At 44.2% G+C, this 18,441-nt stretch overlaps 1 protein-coding gene across 1 annotated transcript in view; it reads left to right on the forward strand.

Moving 5' to 3' along the window:
* TTLL11 (tubulin tyrosine ligase like 11) overlaps nt 1-18,441 on the forward strand; it is a 623,794-nt gene that overhangs the window by 31,971 nt on the left and 573,382 nt on the right. The window lies entirely within an intron of this gene.

Raw genomic sequence — 18,441 nt, forward strand, 5'->3', positions numbered from 1 at the left:
AATACATAGGTACTAGATCAAAACATAGCACAATTTCAATGCATTTAACACAGATATACATCCTGTGCCTGGCCCAATAGTTGGATTTTTGGCCTGGGGACATTTAATAAAAAGAGGCAAAGAAAAGCATGAACCAACTTCATCTGATCAAGGCAAAATCAGCGGAGTCACGTATAAAGCACTTGTGCCAGTGTAGTTTTGGCAGTTAGGTTTATTGAGGTGCCAAATAAGACAAACGAAAGGCCTGACCTGCAGTCAAACAATCTTTTCTAAAAAACTAACTATCCAACTCGGTATTAGTAAGTCCTCCCCTCACCATGTTTGTAAGTAATCTATCAAATATTGGTAAGAATCTTCCTAGAATTCCCAATCGCAGCAATGAGGCAATAAGATGGGATGTGGAGTGGTGTGGCTCACCTGTTAGAGGCTGCAGACCCGGAAGCAGAGAACAGCCCGGGACCAGGGTTCAATTCCCGACGCGGCAGGGTCGTGGACCAGGGTCAATGGACTCGATAATTCTCGCCTCGGTGCCTACTCTAACCAGGGAACACACTCGGCAACTCTGGGCATTAAGCTTGCCTCATCTCTACAACGGCCCCCCACAAGTAGGGGGGGATGCCTGGTTTCACCTTGGAGATACCCAGTAAGGGACCATCTCACAGGGAAAACCAGGACGGGTTCCCCAGCGGTCTCCAGCGCCACGATACTCCGGTAAGGAGTCGCATTGCGCTTTACAAGTACACCCACATTTACACATTTACATTTACATTTACATGGGGACTCCACAGATGGGTGTTGTCATGACTCCACCACTGTTTCTTTTTGGCTGTTGTAACCTATGATTGCAATTTTGGCTCCACCCCCTTTTTCAGGATACGTGTAAGCTTACAATTTTTAGTAACTTTAAACTCTGCTTTTGTTTATAGCTCAAAGTAGAAAACTTACTAAAAAGTGTTAGACTAAATTAAACACAAGTTTAAGTTACATATGTGAATAACCCGCACGAGTTTCTCAGTTTTTGGTAAAAATACCTTTTTGTCCAATCTAGTAAGACATCTTACCTGTGAAGTAACCCTTTAAAAATCCTCATTAAATAAGCTAATTTATACCTATAGAGCTGGAGGATGTGCGCAAAGCCTTATGGTTATCACCCAATGGAAAGGCCCCATGCTCGGGTGGGCTAACCTGTCAATTCTATAAAGAATACGCAGACCTGATTGTGCTTCATCTCCATTCAATGTATGAGAAGGCCTATACCAGGCAGACTCTCCCAGCGGTGCTCTGAGTGGTCCTAATCATCACTAGTCTCAAGCCAGACAAATAGGCGGAGCAACGCAAATCATACAGACCCCTTTCGCTTATTAACGTGGACACAAAAATCCTAGTGAAGATCCTTGCTAGCAAACTTCAACCTTTGCTGCCAAATATGGTGCTGCCTGGTCAATCCGGCTTTATACCAATGCGCTCTACCTTGCACAATCTTTTCATGATTTTCACGTTCCAACACCACTTGACCCGGGGCTAGAGGCCGTGGAGGTACTACTTGATGCTGCCAAGGCCTTCGACTCCATAGAATGGGACTACATGGTCGCAATTCTTGGACGCGTGGGAAACAATGGCATTCTTTTATGCCAAGGATAGCCACTATGCCAGCATGAATCCCAACAATTTGGTAAGAATGGGCCACAGTTATGTCAGAAGTAGTCAGAATAGTTCCAAGAATATCCACATAAAATGTGAAATTACCTAAATGTCACCAAGACAAGAATGGCCACCAATAGACACTGTTGTGCAGGAATTACTAGAATGTCGCTGATGATACCTACTAATGTGTTTCGGAAATGCTACTGTTGTGCCTTAGATAGCAACAGTGTCACAAAAAATGCCCACAAATATGTCCTGCATGGTCCATTATTAACTTAGTTAAATTTATGTGTTTATATTTGTATGTCACACTCTAGGAAACCTATTGTTTCAGGACCCGGGCTCGCTAAATCCAGAAGTCCTTTGCCAGTCAACAAAAAATCCTCTGGGTACGCCCTGCAGTTCCGCGACTAAGATTCAACATTTTCATGTGACTGACAAAGCCATCGGCTGGAGCGGTCTTGGGGCATTTACTCAAAGATGGAAATCACTGTTAAAATTAACACGACTGGAGGTCAGAATAAGTTATACGAGTTCATAGAATTTAAAAGCAGAAAGTAGAAACCACAGTGGTCCACAGAATGCAAGTTGGGTGATTGAGCAAATTTCAGGTCTGATCGTTCCTACTGTAGAGGTAATGAAACCAGAGGAATACTTCTATCTAGTGACTCGTGACTAGGGTATTGTAGTTTGTCGTACAGTAAAGGATCTGTGCTTTTTTAAAATTCAAGGTATAAAAAATTATAGCCGCAATGGGCCAGATGTACCAAACATGTTTGCGGTTGCAAACGGGCTAAATCGCAGAACGGGGTGCTTGCGAACCCCAAAAAGCATTTTGGTATATATAAATCACAAACTGTGATTCTCTAACATGTTACCAAATCACAATTTATATAGTGACTACACACCGATTTTTGAAAGGGGCATATTTAGGGCGTCCCTTCCAAATGCCTCATCTGAATGGTATGTGTTAATGTTTTGCGATCACATTTCGAATTCATATTTTGTCAACACCTATAAGGACGTGTTAACCCATTCTCAAATTCTATTAAATTCTATTAAATTATTTGTACCGCGCACTATCACCATAGGTTTCTTGGCGCAAATGGGAAGGGTTCCCAATATGAACCCTTTCCCTTTGAGAATGTTAACATAAATATTTTTTAAGCAGCAGGCAGTGGCTTCTGCTTACTCTTAAAAACATAACCTTATACATTTAATTTTCTTATTTGAAACTCATCCCATTTCCTTTAAGGACAAATGGCTGTATAAAAAAAGAAAAAAAGCAATCACAGACATGGTGGTCTGCTAATCCCAGCAGGCCACCATCACTATGATGGCCATCATTCCTAATGGGTTGCAAACTGTGACCCACCTCATTAATATTCATGAAGTAGGTCGATTTGTGCCTCTCTAAGAATTACTATGTAATAATAGTAAGTTTTCTTACATTAAGAATTGCAATTTCATAATTGTGATTTGGTAAGAATCGCAATTAGGAAAGCACAATTCCTACTGATGGTACGTCTGGCCCAATGGCCTTTAAACTATTTTACGAACAGTCACTAATACTTTGAATCATGGAGTTATATAGGAAGCACGACTTCAGCTTGATAACCAAATGAATAGTGCAGATGAGCTGAATGAGCCTGTTTTATTTGATCTCTTCTTATTGTTTCCATATTATGTAGGTGGATATCAGGAATTCTCAACTTAAATGTACATTTACTTACGTGAGTTTGACTAGTTGATATAAATCAATATCACTCATCCTTGCTAGCATGTGTGGGATAGTCAATACCTACTAACGCGTTGGATCGGCTATCCCTACTAACATTTGTTAGAATAGGCAATCCCTACCAACGTGCTGAATAGGCGATTACTAATAAACTTTGTTGGATAGGCAATCTCTACTAACATGTATTGGATAGGCAATCTCTAGTAACATCTTGGATAGGCAGTCCCTCTTAACGTGTTCGATAGGCTATCCCTACTGCGTGTTGTACAGGCTATAACTACTAATGTGTTGTATAGGCAACTCCATTCTCCTATGTAATCTATTAGTCTGCCTCGAATCCCCTTACATAATAAATTGCTGAACCCTGATTTTAGCAGAATACAGGATGACTCGAATTTTTACTAACTTGAAATAGCTTTTTGGTGGCACCCAATGGTTTTAAGGGTTCCGCTAAACATGATTAATTAGTTCAAATTGTAATGAAGATTTATAAGGTAAATACAATATGTTTACTACTGTTAAGATTGTCTGCCCTTCCTTTATTTTTGCCTTTATCATTTTCTGTATTTTAGCTTCTCTTCTTTTTCTTATTTCTGTAACATCATGTCCCCTGCCTTACATTCTATACCATACCAGAGGCTGTTCTAAAAGATGCATTTTGCTGAAGGATCTACTTTAGGAATACAGTGCTATTTTATTAGTTAATTATTGCTTATTTTGTTCATTATTGTAAAAAGGCTGGATACTTTAGGAATAATAAGCTGCAGACTGTCAGCTGCTGTGATGTATAATAAATATGAAAAGGCCATTAGCAGCCAGCCTCATTCCCTGCATAATACATATCGGATGATGAAAGTTGTTTGCGTCTGTGTCCCTGGCAGGTAGGTGTCTTATAGCAGGCATATTTGTTTTCGAATGAGATATTCCCATGGTACAAAGCAACTCAATGCTTTAATAGCATCTGTAGCGTTAATATTACCACGTGGCCTGGTATGATTCTATCACATGTTTTCACGCGGTCTCACCTGCATTGAAGGGCTCACAGATCATCGCTCAATGAATAAGAAATGGACTGGCTTGGTCAAGGGAAGAAGAAGACTCAGCACTAAAGACAACAAAACACCCTGATCTCCTGGGGGACTTTAGAGCAGGGCCTGGTTTAGTATTACTAAAGGCAAAAGGAACGGGTAACTTTAGAGGCATCTTGAATGAGTCTCCTTAGCTCCTACTGCTTCAGGTAGGCTGTTACTAGAGGAAGGGCTGTCCCGAGTACAGCATGTAACCAAAGACACTTGCTTCCATCCTCTAAGCGTGGGTCAGTGTGACACTGGACACCTGTCTACAAACAAGAATGACCCTGACGCAGTCACATCCTGTGACGACCTTAAGAAAATGTTGCACTCAGTTGCAGGTATAACAGAGGGATTATGTTTACCGAGGATTTGTTTCTTTTTCTTTAGAAGTCTCACACTTTTTAGATCGAGCCTGGGCAACGCATGCGTTGCTCTGCGAGTTATACTGTAATCTAGACTGTGGCTTGAAGCACTTCCCGTTTTTCTGTTTGTTCCTGTTCATGTCCTTCATAAATGCATGCTTTCGGTTGGTCAGCATGCTTAATTAGTCCCGCCTTTTTGTGTTTCAAACCCTCCCAGGAGACTGCCCCGGTCATACTTGATACGATTTTTTTTATATAGGTTCTGTTGTGCACACTATTTGTATTCTTGTTTGCCTCAGCTTGTGTATCAGCACAGCGCCCTCTACACAAACCCTGTGCTTCATGTTTCGGTTGGCATTTGCATCGCAGGTTTAATTATTGTTTTACTTTGGAGGCCGTGCGCCTTTTAACAAGGTGCCAACTTTAATTTTCACCATCACGTCTTGTTTCCTTCTCGCCCTGCGTCGTCTCTCCCAACCCCTTCACCCCGCAACCACCACCCCTCTGAGATCACTGCTTGTATTTTAAGTGATTTGCCCAAAATCACAGGACACTGCTTTCATTTTCATCAATTGCCCAAAATAACAGGATGTTGAGCCAATGCCGAGACTCGATCTCCCGATTCGGCAGCTCTGACCCTCTGCCCTTCACAGCATGTATGATGCATTTTCATTGCTGTTTTCTAAATATTGCCAGGTGGAGTCATTTGTAAGCTCAAATGCTGTTCCACTCACTTTGCTTGCTGTCTCTCCCCACCTTCCACTGCTTTCATTTTCACCATTGCATCTTGTTTCCTGCCCGCCCTTTGCAATCTCTCCCTACCCTTTCACCCCGCACCCACCACCCCTCTGTGATCGCTGCTTGTATTTTAAGTTATTTGCCCAAAATCACAGGATACCGCTGCAATTCGGCACCCTGAAAGCTCTGGGGCCACCCAATATGCTGCATTACTGAATCCTTGTAAGGTCCTCAAAGGCGAGGCCTATTGCTTTACAAATGCTTGTTTTTTTATATGTAGTGGCGCCAGATCTGAGACAAAATATCTGTTGTACAGTAATCAGAATTGTGGCAGATTGGCAGGCTGGTTATGGCAGAAAGCAGTAGAAAAACCTGCCCTTCGGCCATCTTTGGTCCCGTTTATGACCTGCTTTAACAACTAGTTTTCAAGGCCAAATTCTGTGGGTCTTGTGCGAAGACCGGAGAATCTGACGATTGGAATGAATTAGGGATCAACATTTTCTTCTGGGATTTTGTTTATTTTTGTGCAGGTGAACGTGATTATTTGTTCATATCATTTTTCTTGTGGAATATTTCTATACATAGATTTGGAATGGGTGTGTGTGTGTATTAATGGACTTTTTTTATTGTTTTTGTGTGTGTCATTTTATTTATCAAAAGGTATTCTGTTTTTCTAAATTGGTGTGGGATTTTTCTTGTGTTTTTTTTTTTACTTTATTACTGTTTGCGTGCTGCATAAATACTTTACACATTGCCTCTAAGTTAAGCCTGACTGCATTTTAGAACCAAGCTACCCAGGGTTAAGCATTGGTTAATTTAGTGACTTGTGCAGTTCACCCTGAAATGGATTATGGCTGTTGCTTGAGCAGGGTTAACACTTCACTCAACTAATACTCCAATTTCTTACACTAATGCCACCGCTCTATGTCAGTCATCCGATGTTAAGTAAGAGATGTATGGAAAAAGCATTTGTGGGTCAGCTTTCTACGGCACTAGATTCACACCCGCACGTGGGTAACATTCCATTTTTGTTTGGGTTTATACGTGAGGGTAATGTTAGTAATGGCATGCTCACTGTTAATTTTGGGAATCAGTGCGGATAGTGGGTGGGGAGAGTGAATGAATATTACCGTATGGTATGTTGATCTTTTGTAAACTGCGTAATACATACAGCTTTGAGACACAGCATAAGAGTCACTAATCATGCTATCAAACACACATAATATATAAATAACACAACTGAGAAATGCCTCAGTATACACAGCCGTTGGGAGAAATCGAGCATTTTTTAGCACTGGGTGTGCTTATTCAGCTTTTATGAATTGCTGTAAGATTCATGACCTGTTTATTGAAATGGACCTAGACATTATAAGTATAACGGAAACGTGGATGAAAGATTACTTACCAAAAGGTCAAGCGCCTCCAGATTACCAAATAATATCTGCGTCCAGTGTGGACAAACGAGGAGAGGGCACTTGGCTATTATTGTGAAGAAGTCCATAAAGTACATGAGGGAGGGAATAGAATCATTCAGATCTTGACTTCTTGTAGGGTAATGTGATTGCCTCTGTGTACACATTTGTGTTACAAACCATCTACGAGCTTTGCGAGGGCTGTATTACAAGGCCTACACGCCTAGTTGAAGGTTCTTATATATGACAGTCAGATATTTCGGGACGGGAGACGCAAGCGTGTATTTGGAGCTCTGCCTGACCCGATTTGAGTTGACTGTAAAGAATCCTTGGATTTATTTATTCTAAATATCACTGTTCTTTCGTCAGCACATAAGACTGTTTGTAGGATATTGTTTGTAGTGATGGAGGTAGGAAGAAAAAGGTAGCTATTGCTGTGCAGTGGACTTATCACTTTTTATCACTGTAAGGCGGGACCTTGGTGATACCACATAGGGTACAAACTGCAGACTGAGTGACTAGTTTAGTTCATACCTGCCATAATTGTACTACTCGTTCTAGGAAATGCTGCTCCCAATCCTACATACAGAGGCCTACACCTCCCCTTCTCCTGTGTTTACTGTGAGAGTAGACTGGCCCTGACTGGGAGTTGGGGGGGAGCTCTCCGCATTTGATGTATGTAAATGATTGGAAAAACGAAAAGTGAGAACCCACATTGGAGGAAACCAAATCATGGAAAACCAATTTTAAGATTTTAAGGAAATATAAATAAATCGAAAATTAAAGGAAACATTTTAAAGGAAAGATAATTTTGAGAAACATTCAAAATCTTTGGGTTCAGAAATGGGAGATTCTTAGGGACGATTAAGATTTTTTGGGGTTCAGGGATGGGTGGAGTTTAGGGGTGGTTAGTGCTTTTAGGGATTATGCATGGGTGCAGGTTCGAGTGGTGAGGGTTTTTCTAGGGATCACGAATGAGTGGAATTTAGGGGTGGTGAGGGGTTTGTAGGGTTCATGGATTGGTGGCATGTTGGGGTGTTTATGTTTATTAGGTTTTCTGGATGGGTAGAGTTAGGGGCTGCTGAGTGTTTTTAAGGTTCAGTGATGGGTAGAATTTTGTAGTGGTGAAGGGTTTTTAGTGTTCGGGAATGCGTGGAGTTTAGGGTGGTGTGGGGTTTTAAGGGTTCAGCGATAGATGGAGTTTATATGTAGAAATGGTTTTTAGGGTTCAGGGATGGGGGAGTTTAGGGGTGATGAGGGATTTTAGGGCGTATAAATGGGTGGTTTTCAGAGATAATGAGGGTGTATTTAGGGTTCAGGGATGAGTAGTTTAGGGGTGGTGAGAGACTTTAAGACATCAGGAAAGTGTATGGTTTAGGCATAGAAGGGTATTTTTAGCGTTCAGGGGTGTAGATTAGGTGTATTGAGGGTGGATTTAGGTTAAGAGCTGGGTACAGTTTGGATTCAGGAATGCGTTCAGGGATGGGTGGAGTCTAGGTGCCAGTGATCGGAGTAGATTATGTGTGGGGAAGCATTTTTAGGGGACAGAGATGGATGCTGTTTAGGGGCGGTAAGGAGTCAGTGGATTAAAAACATCCAAAGTAATTGTTTAACAATGTAAAATATGTGAATCTGAAATAATGTCCCCTGAAGTTAAGTATTAAAATAAATACCTTGGATAAAAATGTTTCTGAATGTAAGCCTTGCAACAAGTTTGTTTACATCTTAAAAAAAAAAGTATTTAGAAGCCAATTTTGAAAACGAAGACAGTCAATGAATTGGTTTCTATCACGGTAAAAGGCATTCATCCTGAAAATTCCCTTTAAACTGTTCAGCTGAAATAGGCAGTAATGGTATTCCCTTAAAGCGTTTTTCATTGAAATCACACACAACCCTCGGCACTCCTACGCCTCTGTTTTAGTTGTAAATGTCGGAAGGACAATGAGGAGTGGCTGGAAAATGTGGAATATTTACAAATAAATGGAAGGGGTTTAGGGAGGTGTGAAGAGTGGTTAAGGTTTGGCTAGGGAGGGGTTTGTGGTGGGACACGCACCCATCCACAAAACAGTAAGAGCCCATTGTTATTCACAAACTGCACTTCTATGGTGATTACAGACAAAAAGGACCAAAACAGTAGTAAATATAATCCAGCTCAGACTGAGAGTATGTCCAATATCATTCAGGACCACTCACAGGTACTACAACTCCCTCCCATAGAAAATAATGGAGGTAGAGAATTAAAATAAAATCCCTTAGTAAATAATGTTAATATAAATTAAATAATTTAAACTTTTTAGAACTATATATACACTTTAAAAAAATTAATGTATGGTAAGTATCATTTTATTATAAAATACTCTAAATGCAACTTTTTTTAAACACTTAAATTAATAAAAAAAATATTAGATACATAACAATTAAGTTTTAATAGATAATACATAAATATAACATTTTTACTTTAGGTATTTGTTTTTTAAGAAATCTTTAATATTCCTTAATATACTTTAATTTATTACATTCAATGACGCTAATAGTGCTGATAATAGAGGAAAGCCTGGCCCAGCGAACCTCCTCTCCCCTCCTATGTGGGATGGATAATAACAGCAGTGATCGGGTCTGGGAAGGAGAAGAAGAAGAGGTGCGAATAGGGGTGTTCCTAAACCCAGCTAGGATGTCCTACCAAAGCCTGTGAGCCACCTGCGCAAGAACGGCGGAGCTGCTGCCCATGAGCCCCTCTCACTGATGTTGCAGGATGTCTGTATTCCAAAAGAAAGATAGCACAGCCCAGTCATGAAACTCGCCATGACAGGAGCTGTTGAGGCGCAGGACTGCAGGGACTCACCTGGACAGCAACTGTTGAGGCATAGGACTGCAGGGACTCACCATACCAAGAGCTGTTGAGGCGTTGGACTGCAGGGACTCGCCATAACAGGATTTGTGGAGGCACAGGACTGCAGAGACTCACAACAGGAGCAGTTGAGGCACAGGACTGTAGGGACACACCAGAACAGTAGCCGTTGAGTCAGAGGACCGCAGAGAGTCACCAAAACATCAGCTGTTGAGGCACAGGAGTGCAGGGACTCACCATACCAGGAGCGGTTGAGGCGTAAGACTGCAGGGACGCACCATAGCAGGAGCTGTTGAGGCAAGGACTGCATGGACTTAGCAGGACACGAGCTGTTGAGGCAAGGACTGCATGGACTTAGCAGGACACGAGCTGTTGAGGCAAGGACTGCATGGACTTAGCAGGACACGAGTTGTTGAGGACAGCAGGGACTTACCATACCAGGCACTGGCGTAACAAAACTTGGAGGGCCTCCCTGCAAGGCACGTGAGTGGGCCCCCTCCGGGCTCAATCAGGAGGTCTGCAGCCAGAGTGCTGTTCTGAGGGGGCCCCCTGGAGCTTGGGGGCCCCCCACGCACCGTGGGGCCTGCGGCGGCCTGTGTTACGCCCCTGAGACCAGGAGTTGTTGAGGCAAGGACTGCAGGGACACACCCGGACAAGAGCTGTTGAGGCACAGGACTGCAGGGACTCGCCATAAAAGGAGCTGCTGAGGCTGAGGACTGCAGAGACACACCCGGACAAGAGCTGTTGAGGCGCAGGCTTGAAGGGGCTCAGGACCAGAACTGTTGAGGCATAGGACTGCAGCGGCTCAGGACAGGAGCTGCTGGGGCAGAGGACTTCAGAGACACACCCAGATAAGAGCTGTTGAGGCGCAGGACTGAAGGGGCTAAGGACAAGAGCTGTTGAGGTACAGGACTGAAGGGGCTAAGGACAAGAGCTGTTGAGGCACAGGACTGAAGGGGCTAAGGACAAGAGCTGTTGAGGCACAGGACTGAAGGGGCTAAGGACAAGAGCTGGTGAGGTATAGGACTGCAGGGACTCACCATAACAGGAGCTGCTGAGGCAGAGGACTTCAGAGACACACCCGGACAAGAGCTGTTGAGGCGCAGGACTGAAGGGGCTCAGGACAAGAGCTGTTGAGGCACAGGACTGAAGGGACTCACCATAACAGGAGCTGCTGAGGCAGAGGACTGCAGAGACACACCCGGACAAGAGCTGTTGAGACACAGGACTGAAGGGACTCACCATAACAGGAGCTACTGAGGCAGAGGACTGCAGAGACACACCCGGACAAGAGCTGTTGAGGCATAGGACTGAAGGGGCTCAGGACAGGAGCTGTTGAGGCACAGGACTGAAGGGACTCACCATAACAGGAGCTGCTGAGGCAGAGGACTGCAGAGACACACCCGGACAAGAGCTGTTGAGGCACAGGACTGAAGGGGCTCAGGACAAGAGCTGTTGAGGCACAGGACCGCAGGAACTCACCATAACAGGAGCTGCTGAGGCAGAGGACTGCAGAGACACACCCGGACAAGAGCTGTTGAGGCACAGGACTGAAGGGGCTCGGGACAAGGGCTGTTGAGGCACAGGACTGAAGGTACTCACCATAACAGGAGTTGTTGAGGCAAGGACTGCAGGGACACACCTGGACAAGAGCTGTTGAGGCACAGGACTAAAGGGACTCACCATAACAGGAGCTGCTGAGGCAGAGGACTGCAGAGACACACCTGGGCAAGAGCTGTTGAGGCGCAGGACTTTGAAGGTAGGGGAGCCTCCCATGGGGAGGTTAAGTGATCTGCCCAGAATCATAGGATGTTGAGCTGACGTCGAGACTCGAACCTGGTTCCCCAGTTCCAAAACCGGCAGCTCTGATTGCTGATTGCTATGCCACATCCTCTCAATGACCCTCTGTGTTTCCTATTGTGCATGTTTAATCTTCATAGTAGTCATTGTTGGTACACAGGGGTCGTTGAGTCTTTCATTTGTAACCCTGCAGGACCATACACTCGATTATTACTGTCTTGGCACGGCCGCCTGTACAAGTTTGACAAACTTTGTCTTGTCTTTTTATTTTACTTTTTAAGCTTTGCCTTCTGTTTCCTTTGGTTGAACCGTCTCTGATTCGTTGCAGTGTTCGTGTTTTTAATGTCCAGCTTCTTAGTTTAATAAAAGTTCTGAGGGAGTCTCCGGAAGCCCCTAGCCCGAGTGTCAAGCTGTGTTTATCAGACAGGCCTCACCCAGCTGGTGCCAAGCAGCAGCGTGCGGTCCCCTCACGTCCTGTGGGTGGGTGGGGGCGGCAGAGACGGCCGCCCGTGCACCGGTTTGTTTGGGAACAGATGACGTTGACAAACGTCTTTGTCTTCTGCTGAATCGTGAGGCTGAGGCCGAGAGATAAATATTAGCATTGCCTGGTCAGTGGGTGATGCTGGCGGGTGCTGTGCTGGCGAAGACCACGTGGGTGGGGCCTGCGTGTTTCAGTGGTTGATCAGGGCCTCCCTTCTGCACATCAGTGTTCACACTGTTTATGGATGCTGCTTTCTTGCCTCCTGTTTTGTTCGTTTTGGCCTCTTCGATGCATGAGTCACGGTGGGCGTGTGCTGATGACGGCCGGGAGCCGTCATGACCACACCCGCGATTGGAATGTTCAGCACTGCGGCGGAATTCGCGCCGCAGTGATGAGGTTAAGAGTCATGAACTCTCTGCCTGCCCCTGTTCACTTTGAATGTTCTAATAAACAACAAAAGAGTAACTGGTTAAAAATAAAAATAAATATAAAGACAGGCAAGTGGTAGAAGGAATATAAATGACCATCACCACTACAGAGACTGGAGGGATGAGTTAGTATACACTGTGAAAAAAGAACCCTCAGGCACCAACAGAATTAGTGCCCAGTTGTCATCATTGGGTTCTTGTTGTAGGTAGAAGCATTGGTACCATAAGTGAAAAATTGTGAGGTTAAAAGAAGGTATACATGTTCCCTAATACCAAGAATTTCTTTTAATAGAGGGACAAAATACCTTCATTTAAATAAAGTGCAAAGCAGCCAAAAAGTGGTTGAGTTAGTTTGAACCAAACCTGTCCTTTTTATTAAGAATTGGTCACTTTGAATGTTCACCTACTTTAATCAATGCGTTTATTTAGTGCCTGCAGCCCCAGTACTTGGCTTCTATTCCAAAGATACACCAGGCTCCTGTGTCCACTTCGTGGCTGGGGCGTCCCCTGCACCCGGGGGGAGGCTGCGGTTCGCCGGCAGCCACCTGCCCCCTCCCAGCTCAATCCAAGCTTCAGCAGCCGGAGAACTGGATGCACTCCCCCGCCTTGTGAGCCTTCGTAGTGTAGCAATGCTTGTTGTGGCAAACCACTATACATGCAGCGTAGATATGATTTTTGACCTGCTGTGGCAAAGCCAATAGGTCTCACTTCTTTTATTTGAAAATAATTTTTTATTGAATAAGAAAAACAAGTACAATAAAGTGACACAGTGCATTCGTACATTTACCACCATCGATTTGTCACTACTACCCAACATTACCATTATGTTACATACTGTAAATTTTACAATGTGACCGCTAATCTCACGGAGACATACATTCCTGTATAGAGGAATCAGTAAATGGTACACACAATATTCATCTCGCTTTGTTTCATTCCCCCCCAAGTCTTGGTACACTTTCTAGGGCATTCTCCCCCTTCATAGATCACCCTTTCCGTCTGCATACACCAGTCCATATCAGCCTCACAGTCCCGGAGCCTTGGAGTTGTGTCTCCTTTCCAAGTCCTGGCTGTTTTACGTTTCATTACTACATTTTCAAGGGAGACCCAGATCCTTTCTTTAACCGTCAAGTCAGTTCCATCCCATATATTGAGAAGACAAAGTCGGGGGGTGGCTTCCATACTTTTCCCGGAGACTTCCCACATTTTTTTAGGTAAATTTCTTCCAGTACGACTGTATAATTGGGCATTCTGTCCACTGATGTAAATACGTGCCAACCTGGCCACAACCTCTGGGACATAGTGAGGAGCTTAAAATACCCATTTTAGCCAGCGCAGCACTAGTGTAGTAAACTCTATGTAGGAGCTTGAGCTGGATTAATTTAAATATGGACCGGATTGCGACTTATCTAGGGGAGGCAAATGCTTCCTGCCACTCCTCATTATCTAAGTCTCCCACATCTTCCACCCACTTAGATTGGATCTTCACCAAGGTGTCTCGTGTATTATTTAAAATGTTCCTATAGGTCAAGGAGATTACTTTTTCTTTCAGATAATCATCGAGGAGTCTGTCCTCCAATGGCGAGGTGGCTCGGAGATCCGTGCCCTTAGGCACAGCTTTATACAGCGCATTCCAGACCTGGAGGTATCGGAAAGTTTCCCTCAGGTTTAAATCATAGTCTCGTTGAAGGTCACTCAGCGGGACCACAGCGCCTCTCACCCATATATCACCTACCGTTGAAAGCCCAATGAGGTCCCATTTATGAAATCCAGGACTGTGCAAGGAGCCAGGGTAATCTTGTTTTTCCAACCCAAGGCGGAGGTCACCGCATGCCATATTTTAATGGTGGTTGCAGTCGGAGTATATATCGGGGCATTTTTCCTTCCTCCATATAGTGCCCATTGATAAGACCCTGTTATCCTGTTGTTCCTATCCATTCTGTAAGCAGGTTCAGCTACTGGCCAATGTACCCAGTGGTTTGTAACAAGTAATTGGGAGGCCCAGTTGTAACTCTTAAGTGCTGGAAAAGTAATTCCACCATCATACCAGCTCCTCGTGAGCTTAGACAATGATATACTCTGGATCCCATTGTTCCAGAGAAGGGTCCGGACTTCTGACTCCACAGCCTAAAAATATTTTTGCAGGACAGGGAAGGGTGTATTTTGTAGGGTGTAAACGAATCTAAGCAGAGTCATCATTTCACGTAGGGCTGCCCTGCCTGTACCGTTAGTGGTAGAGACTTCCAATGCTGTACATCGTTCTGTAGGCAACGCAGCGGAGGAGCCAAATTATTATCGTAAAAGGCCACTGGGTCCGTCGTGACATAGATCCTCAAGTAGCGAAAGCCCTCTGTGGCAAGTCTAGCTGCACAGTGTGGGGGCAGCCTAAGATCTTCCCCGGAAAGTAAGTAAATAAGAGATTTATCCCAATTTATAGTATAAAAGGAGTATTTATGAAACTGGATGAATATGCAAAGTTTTCTGTGAATGGAAAAAATACGGGTTGGCCAAATAAAGTAAATACTGGTTGGCCAAATAAAGTAAAATATTGTCGGCCTAGAGGGAAATTCTGTCCTCCCAGTCCGTTGTCCAGTTAAATCCCCTGATAAGGGAGTCTCCCCTGATCCAGATTGCCAACGGATCGAGGACCAAAGAAAATATCAGTGGGGAAAGTGGGCATCCTTTCCGTGTCCCCTTATTTAAGGCGAAGGTTGCCGATCGGCCCCCATTCACTGTCACTCTTGCCAGGGGCACCAAGTACAGGAGCTGCACCCATTACAGATGTTTTGGGCCGAATCCATACCATTCTAACACCGCAAATAGGTAGGGTCATTCTATTCAATCAAACATCATTTTGGCATCTAGAGACATTAACACTGCATCTTCCTGTATAGTCCTAGCTCTGCCCAAGACCCCATTAAGCCATCGTATTTTTGCCCGGCACAAAGCCGGACTGATCAGGATGAATCGGTCTCACTTTTTTTGGACATGCAATTGCAAAGCTATGTTTTTTATAAGTGTTTGGTAATGAGTGACTTTGTCCTTGTCCCTCGCTGTTGTACTTGAAACAAAATACCAAAATGACACAACCTTTTGGGCTGTAACATTATGGGACCTGTGGTTAGGCCCATTGGTGAACAGATATCATTAGCAGAGTTAAGCTGTACTCTCCAAGGAGTATGTTATACTTAACAAGCATTTGCAAAGCCAATAGCCATTGGCTTTGCCAATGTGATTTAGCCATGCGTGGCTGCTGTTTTGCATGGCTAAAAGTTAGTGGCGTAGAGGAGAGTGACATGGAGTGTTGTAGAGCAGAATGGTGAAGAGTTGAGTGGAGTTGAGTGTTATAGTGTCATGTATTGAAATGTGGTGTAGAGTGAAGTTGCCTACAGCGTCGTAAAGTAGAGTTGCAGAGTGTAGAGTGGGCTGGTGTATAATACATTGGCGTAGAGCGTTGCATTGTATAGTGGTGAAGAGTGCAACAGCATAGATTTCAGTGGCATACAAAGCAGAGCCGTATAATGCAGTGGCAGAGATTAGAGTGTTGCATAGCACAGTGCAGTGGAGCAGAGTTGAGGGGTGCAGGGTATGTTGGGTGCTGTAGAGTACAGTGGCAAAGAGCCCAGTGGTGTAGAGTTCAGTGGCATAGAATACAGTGGCATAGAGAGGTCCAGAGTAGAGTAGAGTAGAGTGCAGTAGCGTAGAGTGCAGTGGCATAGAATTCAGCAGTGTGCAATGCAGCGTCATAGAATGCAGTGGCAAGTACAGTTCTGTGACACACAGTGCAGTGTCTTACAGCGCAGTGGAGTAGAGTGGCATAGAATGGTGCAGAGTAAAGTATAGATGTGTAGAGTGCAGTGGTGTAGAGTGGCGTGCTGCAGAGTGCAGTTGCATAGAGTGCACTGGTGCAGAGTAGAGTGGCATGGAGTGCAGTACTGCTGAGTAGTTTTGCATAGAGTTCAGTGTCCGCAGGTGCAGTGTTGTAGGGTAGAGGGTCATAGAGTACAATGGTGTAGAGAGCAGTAGCATAGACTACAGTGGTGCCGTAGTTTAGAGTGCAGTGGTGCATAGTAGAGTGAAGTTGCATGCAGTGAAGTGGTGCAGGACAGAGTGCATTGGCATAGAGTGGCATAGAGTGAAATGGTGTAGAGTTAAGTGGTGCATTGCCATAGAGTGCAATGGAGTAGAGTTCCGTGGTGTACAGTAGAGTCACATAGAGTGCACTGGCATATAGTAGAGTGGTGTAGAGTAGAGCGATGTAGAGAGAAGTGATATAGAGTGGAGTGGTGCAGTATGGAGTAGATTGCAGTGGAGCGGTGTACAGTAGAGTGGCATAGAGTAGGGGGCAATGGTGTAGAGTGGTGAATAGCGGAGTGGTGAGAGTGGAGTATGGTGTGATAGCACTCTGCCATTACATTTTCACAGACGTACAGTTTTACTAATACAACTATACAGTGCACAAATGATAATTTGTGAAAACTGCATCACCTAGTGTATTGATTTGTTTTGATCTTATTAAAGTGTTAGTTTCCAACACACTTCAGAGTTAACAAAAATATGGTTCATTTGTGCTTTTTTAATCTGACATATTTGAAATGCTTGCACAAGTCATATAAATGTTGTTGTGTGCTAGAAAAATACCTTTCCTACCCCCATTATCCAGCAAGGGATGTTACATAAATCCTCTCACTTTGAAGTCAGAGAAAGAAAAGTAAACACCGAGCTCTCTCAGAAGACAAATCCTTTTAAAACCGCTATCCTTGAATGCACAACAAACGTGTCAAGATAAGAACAAAATTCACAAGCCTGTTTACTGAAAGGAGCACTTATGGAAGACTACAAGGAGAGGTAGTCTGAAAAGGCTTTGCACCTTGGGAGGGATGAGGAGGGATGAATTGAAGCTGGACAACCTAAAACAAATAAAGCCAGCAAATAGAAAGCCAAAAAATGTAAGTTACAAACCACAGAGACAATAGTAAACAATGGACAGAATGCATTTACATTGAAACTTTCCGAATGACCCCAAGATGTCTTAGCAAACTAGACGTTGCATTGCGCTTATACCTAAAAAGAGAAAATAAAGTGGTAAACTTAAAATGCATAGGTACCACATTATTACATAGTAGATGTATTTGACATGGGGGCCAGTCTTTTTGGTTCATCTACAAGAAGCCATACTTTTGCACACTTTTACTTTGTGAACAAAATGCTCTAATGCCAACAATATTATAGAATAAAGAAAGAAGTAATCGCGGCCGGTATTGACACGCTACTGGGTTCTCTATGACGGCGAGATTTTTCGTCTAAACGGTAAGCTCTATTATCAGAGCAGCTATCTTTTTTAGGTCTCGCCTGTCGATGCGCATGCGCATCGAGCTTGCGAGCCTATTGCAGCTTAAACAACCTTTAACTAAGATGCAAGGAATCGTGGCGATTCCTTGCAGTGCCCGTGACTTTTAAGCACAATGCGCATGTGCATTGAGCTTAAAAGCGCGTGCACAGCCGCAATCGCCATCTGTTCCTCTCTCCCGCATTCCTCCGACACCTTTTGAAGTGAAGCTTAGCTTCACTTCAAAGGCCCGGCTTCTTAACACCCACATGCCGCTCTCCCCGCTCCGCCCCCTCCCCTGCCCGCCTTGTGCATTTCTCCTACACCCCCTCCCCACAGCAATGCCCTCCATGACGGAAGTAAAATACTTATCTGGATCCTCTAGCTCCTGCTATCCTAGCAGTCTTCCCTCTTAACATACTAACACCCTCTCCCTCATCCAAGAATTTTGCCTTGCAATTTGACTCTACACGAATGGCGGCGTGCCTTTCTTTTCTTCTGCGCGGCTCACCAAACTCTATCTTAGCCCTTCACTCACTCATCGCGACTGCTCTCCCATGGCGGCGTGCCTTTCTTTTCTTCTGCGCG

The sequence above is a fragment of the Lissotriton helveticus genome, chromosome 5_1 (assembly GCF_964261635.1).
Source record: "Lissotriton helveticus chromosome 5_1, aLisHel1.1, whole genome shotgun sequence".
Taxonomy (NCBI): Eukaryota; Metazoa; Chordata; class Amphibia; order Caudata; family Salamandridae; genus Lissotriton; species Lissotriton helveticus.